Consider the following 9189-nt stretch of genomic DNA (forward strand, 5'->3'; position numbering starts at 1 on the left):
ATTAAATATAAATAAAGTTTTATAAGAAAATATGTTTACAGTAAGATTTCATATAAGAATTTTCAAGAATTGCCTTGTCACCTCATAAGTTCTGAGATATTAGATAATTTCATATCTTATTAAAAGGAAATTAGATATAATTTCGATTTTAAACATCTTAGATGTCTTATATGTCCATTCTTTTGTATTTATTAGACTTTGTATTATTTTGGAAAACCGTATCCATTACTTTTAATTTATGAATAACACATTCTATACACAGTGTATAAAATAAACTGAATAATGTTAGTAATCTTATTTTACATTCCTTTATTCAAAATTCTTTTTTTTCAGATTCCAGGAAAACGGTGATACCTTATAAAGTATTTTTGTTTTTTTTTTCAAACCGTAAGTCAATAACATTGAAATACCAATTCAGCTGACTTTAGAGCAAATTTGCTTGGGCTTCCTTACACTAACACTGTGGCCTTGAATGGGACCTTTCCATTTGATTTTTCAACATGAAATGAAACTTGCTAGTAAAAATTTATGGAATACGATAGTATTTGCTGTTTTTGGAGATTTCCAATTTATAGTTTGCGATGAGATCTATATAGTAAGTTTTAAACATGTGAAAGGAATTATCATTAAGTTTAAATTAAGCAATGAAACATGTCGTTTTCCCTTGATGCTTTGTGATGGGAATCTCATCTATCTCTATGCTGTCTGATGAGACTTTCACCCTTCTATATTTTGTGTGGTGGTACTTTCAGCTGTCTGTGTGAAGGAAATTTCCATTGTCTCTATTTTGTGTGATGGGGTTTTCAACTGTAACTATGTTGTGTGATGGGACTTTCACGTGTAATAGCGTTGTGTGATGGTATTTTCAACTGCAACTGTGTTGTGTTGTGTGATTCAACTTTCCACTATAACTGTGTTGTGTTTTATGGTAGAACTTTCAACTGTAATTGTGATCTGTGATGGTACTTTCATCTGAAACTGTGTTGTGTTGTGTGATGGGACTTTCCACTGTAACTGTGGCGTGTTGAGTAATGGGACTTTCAAATGTAACTGTGATGTGAGGTGGGACTTTCCACTGCAACTGCGGTGTGTTGTGTGATGTGACTTTCAGCTATAACTGTGCTGTGTTTTATGGTGGAACTTTCAACTGTAATTGTGATCTGTGATGGTACTTTCAACCGTAACTGTGTTGTGTTGTGTGATGGGATTTTCCATTGTAACTTTGGTGTGTTGAGTAATGGGACTTTCAAATGTAACTATATTGTGTGGTGAGACTTTCCATTGTAACTGCAGTGTGTTGTGTGATGTGACTTTCAACTACAACTGTGTTGTGCTGTGTGACGGGACGTTCCACTGTAACTGTGGTGTATTGAGTATTGCGAATTTTAACTGTAACTGTGTAGTGTGATGGTCCTTTCAACTGTAAATGTAACTGCGTTGTATGATGGGACCTTCAACTGTAACTATGTTGTATTGTGTGATGGAGATGGACTTTCAACTATAACTGTCTTGTGTTGTGTGATGCGACTTTCAACCGTAACAGTGTTGTCTTGTGTAAAGGGACCTTCACCTGTCACCATATTATGTGATGGGACTAAATCTGCTTAATTACAGGTTATGGGAATGCTGTATTAATTTTTTGCACAGACATAAAATTGTATTTTGCCTGGTAAATATTTGAAACAAATGTTCAATTATACACACATTATATATACATATATGTATATATTTATACATATATATGTATAAATAATATCTATGTATGCATATATACATATATATATATATATATATATATATATATATATATATATATATATATATATATATATATATATATATATATATATAGTATCTCTCTCTCTCTCTCTCTCTCTCTCTCTCTCTCTCTCTCTCTCTCTCTCTCTCTCTCTCTCTCTCTATATATATATATATATATATATATATATATATGTGTGTGTGTGTGTGTGTGTGTGTGTGTGTACTCCCAGCTACATGATGAAATAAAAGTAAAGAAATTAATATCAGTTTAACAAAATTTGTATTGGAATTTGTACAAGAGATACTTGGAAAAGTTCCTAAACAAGATCAAGAGAAACTATCAACAAACACCAAATTCTGATAAAAAAAAAAAGAAAATTGAAAATGAGGGTAAAATACAAGAGCGATGAAGTGCAATTGGCAGAACTATCCAAAATAATAAAAAACTAAAAATTAAACATGTTCATAAACACAATTAAACCAAAATTGTGGAAACACTAGAGAACGGAAGAAATATCAAGTTTAATGACAAGAACACTTGGAGCAGGGCGCCAACAAATATTGGCTTTAAAATGATGAAAACGGAAATATTATCAACAATACAGATGTAGTGACAAAATTTGCAGAGGATTTCTGTACGATGCTATACAATAGTGATATTAGAAATAACTTTTCCAATAAAGATAATGAAACAACTGAGCCGGTACCAAAAGTAACAGTAGGAGAAATAAAGTAACATTTAAAGGCATGACAAGTGGGAAATCAGGGCACGATGGGTTAACAATTGATTTAATTATAGATGGAGATACAATAGTAATAAAATTCGCTGAACTTTAAACAATGTTAGCAAGACCGCTCTATACCTACAGCTTGGGAAAACTTTATCACTATATTAATTCACAAAAAGGGAGACAAAAAAGATCTGAAAATTTACCGCCCAATAAGTTTACTTTCAGCACTACATAATATATTCACAAAGCTTATATAAGGCCTAATAGAAAGACAGCTAGACTTTAATAAACTAAGAGGGCAAGCAGGTTTTACAACTGGGTATTGAACAACTGACCATATTCATGTAATTAACCAGCTACTGACAAAATACTATGTATGGCATTAATAGACTATGAGGAAACTTTTTATTCTGTCAAAAATTCAGCAGTAGGGAAAGCCCTTGAAGAGCAAGGAATGGATGAATCTTATGTTTGAAAACTTCAAGGCAGCTATATGGGTAATAGAGTAATCCTAAAAATACATAAGGATATTGAGAAAATTCCGATTGAGAAAGGAGTTAGACACGGAAACCCCATCTCTCCCATATAATTCACAGCATGCCTAAAAGAGGTTTTCAAAATTTAGAAATGGAATTGTAGAAATTAATATCAATAGGGAATACCTTACCAACTTTGTGTTTACTGTTTAGTGAATCATGGGAGATGTTGTAAAAGATGATAGGAGATCTGAATAAAGAAAACCAAAGGGTAGGACTAAAAATGAAAATGAATTCATAAAACTAAGATAATGATCAATGCACATCCAGACACACCAAATAAGGTTTATAGACGAGCCTTTGGAGATTACTAATGAATATATGTACTTAGGACAGACAGGATATTCTGACACCATGTAAAAAAAAAGTAAATTGACGTGTGTAGGACATATATTAATTGGACAAAAAGAATAACACACTGGTTCCCTAAAGATTACAAATGAAGCTAGGAGAACGAAGAGAAGTCGATGGATTAACAAGCTAAGAAAATTTGCGGGTATAGACTGGCATAGAAAGACCAAAATTACACGGGAGTGGTAGGATATATCGGAGCCCACGGGAGTGGAAGGGCATGACTAAGGCCTTAGTCCTGCAGTAGACTATCAACGGCTCATGATGATATGTACAGTATGTGTACAGATGTAGTATACGTATATATAATGAAAATCAACACAATATTGAGCTCAAATAGACATAAATTTCTACCTCACATTAGGATCGAGCCCTAGCGTGTATATATATTTATACAGTATATATATATATATATATATATATATATATATATATATTTATATATATAAATATATATATATATATATTGCATACCAGAATGCATGTAATAACACGAGGTTGGGGTCAAGATATGGATGATGAGAACGGAATAAGCAATGGAAGGTAAAATATCATTGGAAAGAAAAAGGATTAATAATGTGAAATCATTTAAATATTAAGGAACTATGATCTCTTATATAGGGTCCTTAGAATTGGAGTATATTGAAAGATTGAAAAAAAGCAAACCACACAATGGCAAGGTCAAGTAAATCAAATCGCCTGAAATTACATATAAAAATCAGGCTATATATCAGTTCAGAGAGATCGGTGTTATTGTATTACCATACGTCCTGGTATGAATGAAACAACAGCCAACAGATTTTGTAGATATGAGAACAAAGGCCTCAGAAGAATGTTGGGAGTTAAATGGCAAGACAGTATTAGAAATGAAACTATAAGAGATATTACTCGAGTAGCATTTGTGGATGAGATGATGGTGAGGGGTAGATGGAGATGGTTTGGGCATGCTCTTCGCACTCCCCAAAAGATTGGTTCACCAAACTTTATGCTGGGGTACACAAGACACTAAAAAAGTTAAAAGACCAAAGCCTTGCATGGCTGAGGACTATGAAACGTGAAGTAGGAGATGACGAATGGAGAAGTATTGATTAAAAAGCTCAAGATAGAGACGAATATCGAAATCTAACTGAGGCCTTTTGCGTCAATAGGCGTAGGAGAAGATTATATATATATATATATATATATATATATATATATATATATATATATATATATATGCGTGTCTAGATCATAATGACCAGGCTACAAGTATTTTGCCAAAAAATTATGACTTTAGGTAGGAGATAAGAATGTTTTTTATTAATAACATAATTTTACAAAATGGCCTAATTAGTATTCTATCCTTTGTTGTATTATCTATATTCATTTCCCTTACGGCTCCTTTATGATTGGAAAAAATTAAAATAATAAAAGAGTAAATATCATAATTAACGATTACTAAATCCATTAGAGAAAATAAAATTTAATGGAGGCCACCATTTCCATAAGAGGGAAAGCCTATCATAGAGGAAGGAAAATTTTTGCATAAATATTCCTGTTTCCGTACGCATGTTCTTTTTTTCCCACTTTTTTTTTTGGTATTATAATATAAATTTTTACCTTCCAGTACGAGCCCTATATCAACAGGCAAAGCATACCACCATCAGTTGTGAAACATTAAAGGAACCCCTGAGGACAGAAAAAGCAAGAAATATATGCATATTCATAGAAGTGAAAACTTTTGTATAATTTTCCGTCTCTTCTTTCCCCCTTTTTAAATGTGTTATTAGAGTCAAACTTCACTGGACACAGGCGTTTATCTTCCGCTGTTTTCTTTTCACTAATTTCCTTTTAATTGCTTCTGGATGAAGAGGCGTGCTTACCAGGGCTACTAAAAAGTACATATGGTTTATGGTCATTAGGGAGGGAGGGAGAGAGAGAGAGAGAGAGAGAGAGAGAGAGAGAGAGAGAGAGAGAGAGAGAGAGAGAATTTGAATATTAAAAGTATTGAATAAAATAAATATGTAATTCAAAAATTCACAGTCATTTTTCAGCATTGGGTCATACCACTGACACTTTGATATTTTTTTTAATAACATTGCGCTGACATTTCAAGTTTGATATTATTCAATTGCGCTGACAGTTTATGGATGATATTACATGTAATTATTCACTTGTGATATCTATTTTTCAAAATTAACTAATATTAGTTTTCATATTAGGTATGAAAACCTTTGGTGATTACGTATAATATATATATATATATATATATATATATATATATATATATATATATATATATATATATATATGTTACAGGCAAACTGTGTAACCAGGCATTTCACGAAATGCCTAAAAATTGTAGGCATTTCGTGAAATGACTAATTCACTTGGGGATTTCGCGAAATGACTAAAATTTCCAGGCATTACGCGAAATAACTGAAATTTAGTAGTTCTTATTACACACTTTGCCAAATAGAATTCAGGCAAACTGTGTAATTCTGGTATTCTTAGACACTGAAAGTTGGTTTTGAATATTTATGTTATAATTGGTATTGATTTATGTAAATCTGGTAAACATTTCCATATAATTCTCATATATTTCATTTCCATATAAATTGTAGCCAGAGTTGTTTCAAGCACAGGTGTTCAATTTAAATTTAACTACCTGAGAAGTTAATTCCGTTTTGTTTTAAATGGCCCCTTGCTTTGATTTCTTTTAACTATGTGAGCAGGTAATTCACTCATTTTGATTTCTTTTAACCATATGAGCTGGCAATTCAACAAGTAAGTACCCTGATCAATATAAGCAGTTTTAGATTGTAGTTTGAGAAAATTTGGGATGTAGATTTAACTAAAACTAATATCATACTCTAAATATGCAAACATCACAACGGAGGCTGTCGACCTGTTCAATTCCTACTGCATTACCTGCCAAGAAAAGTAAAAAAGAACCAAGACAAAGGGAGCTGTGCCAAGTCGATTTAATTGACATGCAGTCATCTCCACAAGCCCAACACAAGTGGATTATGTTGTACCAGTGCCATCTGACCAAGTCTGTCATCCTACGCCCACTCACATCCAAGAGAGTAGCTGAGGTTGCTTTTCAGCTTTTGGGTATCTTCTTATTGATTGGTGATCAATGCTTCCTACAATCAGATAATAGATATTTGTTCACTTCCTAGGTGGTTCGAGAGATGAAGGATCTCTGGCTGCATCTTGTGCATGGCAAGCCCCTAAAGAGGCACAGAGTCAAGGTTCAGTTGAACAGGCCAACTCAAACATCAAAGACATGCTAACTGCTTGGCTCTCTGACAACAACACCCGAGATTGGTCCCTAGGCCTTCGTTTTGTTCAGAACCAGAAGAACTCATCATACCATTCAGGGATCAAGAGTACTCCCTATGCTACTTTGCTTGGAGAGAATCCAAAAGATGGACTCTCTTCCACTAGCTTGCTTCAAGAGGTCATTGACCGCTTAGAGACAGAAGATGATCTTGCAGCACTAGGAGCCCAGCCTCCTATTGATCCAACTGACAAGCCACTCGAGGTCTCTGAGCCAGTCATCATCACCACACAGCCATCCTAGTTCCTTGATGAGCCAGTCACCATCTTCACCTATCCACCCCAGGTCCACTTAGTTCAGCACCGCATATTGCATGAAGACAACAAGAAATTTCCAAGAACTGCAAGAGAACTAGAAAGGGTCAAGTGTGCCAAGCAGAACGTATGGTCAAATGTAGTAAGATTGACTTAAAAGCTGGGGAAATAGGGGACAATGTCGTTGTGCCAGCTCCACATGTTGACTGGGGAAGGGAGGATCCAAAAAATCTTCTAGGAATCACCATGGAAGGAAATTAAAATAACCTATACACTATTGGGGTAAAGGCGGTGATACTAAGGACTAAATTCATAAGGTTTGAATTCAACTTGTGCCCCCAACGATTGTTGAGGAAATCAACCAAGAACAGCAAGTATTTCTTCGTGAGGCACTGAAGAAAGGCCCTTCTGTCTAATTGTACATTTAATGAAAGAAGAAACAATATATGGTTTTAAAAAATATGTTATTACAGAATTGTTGCTACTAAAATACCCTAGAAATATTCAATCTACCTGCAAATATATACTATTTAACCCAAAATCCTTCCCCTGGCAAAAAAAAAAAAAAAAAAAAAAAAAAAAACATTGCTACTCAGATTCACTAAGCATATACAACATAAAAGCAAATATACAATATTGACCTAAAATTCTTATGAACCAGGCATTTCACGAAAACCCTGGGCTATAAAACCAGTCATTTCGCGTAATGCCTGGAAATTTTAGTCATTTCGCGAAATCCCTGAGTGAATCAGTCATTTCACGAAATGCCTAAAATATTTAGGCATTTCGCAAAATGCTTGGTTACACAGTTTGACTAAAACATATATACATATGTATGTGTGTGTGTGCGTGTGTGTGTTTATAACATATGCATACATATGTACAGTATATGCAATACACACATGTGTGTATGTATATATATATATATATATATATATATATATATATATATATATATATACATATATATATATATGTGTGTGTGTGTGTGGATGTGAGTAATGAAGGACTAAAAATTAATATGAGTAGAACTAAGATAATGTTCAATGAAATTGCGGACAAAACAAATATGAGTTAAGGACGATCCTGTAGGCACTGTTAATGAATATAAATACTCAGGAAAGACTGCACTAAGTGTTTCCCATGACATGAGACCGAAATTAAAAGTAGGATAAGCCTGGGATGGAGAGTTTTTGGAGAACAAAATGATATTATGAAAAGTAAAATGGCACTTTCTCTAAAGAGAAATGTATTCAATCAGATGGTCTTACCAGTATTAACTTATTCATTGGAAACTTGGAGCCTTACTAAGCCTTATAATATAAGCTATTTACAACTCAAAAAATTAAGGAAAGAATAATGATGGGAATAACACTAAGACACAAAAAAATTGAAACATGGATACGAGAGCAAACTAAAGTAGAGGATATTCTAACATGTAAGAAAAAGTAATGGACATGACCAGGACATATAATAAGAATGACAGATAACATAGGAACATTAAGAATAACAGAATGGGTCCAAAAGATTGCAAACGAAACAGGGGATGAAAGACAAGACGATGGATTGACAACCTAACAAAATTTTCGGGTATAGACTAACATAGAAAGACCATAAATAGACGCGAGTGGAAGGACTTGTCCGAGGCCTCTATCCTGCAGTGAACTTGTTACGGCCGATGATAGATGATGATAATGTACATATAGGCACACATACATTATTTATATATGGATTCAGACAGGAATATATGTGGTATATATTCACTAATCAAGAGTATGCACATGCATAACTATATATATAGCGATATATATATATATATATATATATATATATATATATATATATATATATATATATATATATATATATATTCCAAAAAGTCTGTTTTAGTTTTTTTCCTATGACCTTCAAATAAATTCTTTTGAATATTTCCAAAATATATCATCTATTAGCAAATTTTCATGATTCCTTATGTCTTCATTGATAATGTTTTACCTGCCGCCAGTAGGCTATTCATTGATATTCTGAGCACATTTAATGACTATTTACTCGGGGTTAGACAGAGGATAATCTTCCTGGATAAGCATCCCATCGCCATTCTGTCCGCAATACATTTATTTGTTTGCATATTCTTCCAATATTCTATTCCTCTTCATTACTCTTGACTGTTTTTCTTCTACTTTATTATTTTTGGTTTATAATTTGGAGGAAGATTCAAATTTTTGCATGTT

The sequence above is a fragment of the Palaemon carinicauda genome, chromosome 38 (genome assembly GCF_036898095.1).
Source record: "Palaemon carinicauda isolate YSFRI2023 chromosome 38, ASM3689809v2, whole genome shotgun sequence".
In the NCBI taxonomy this organism is placed as follows: domain Eukaryota; kingdom Metazoa; phylum Arthropoda; class Malacostraca; order Decapoda; family Palaemonidae; genus Palaemon; species Palaemon carinicauda.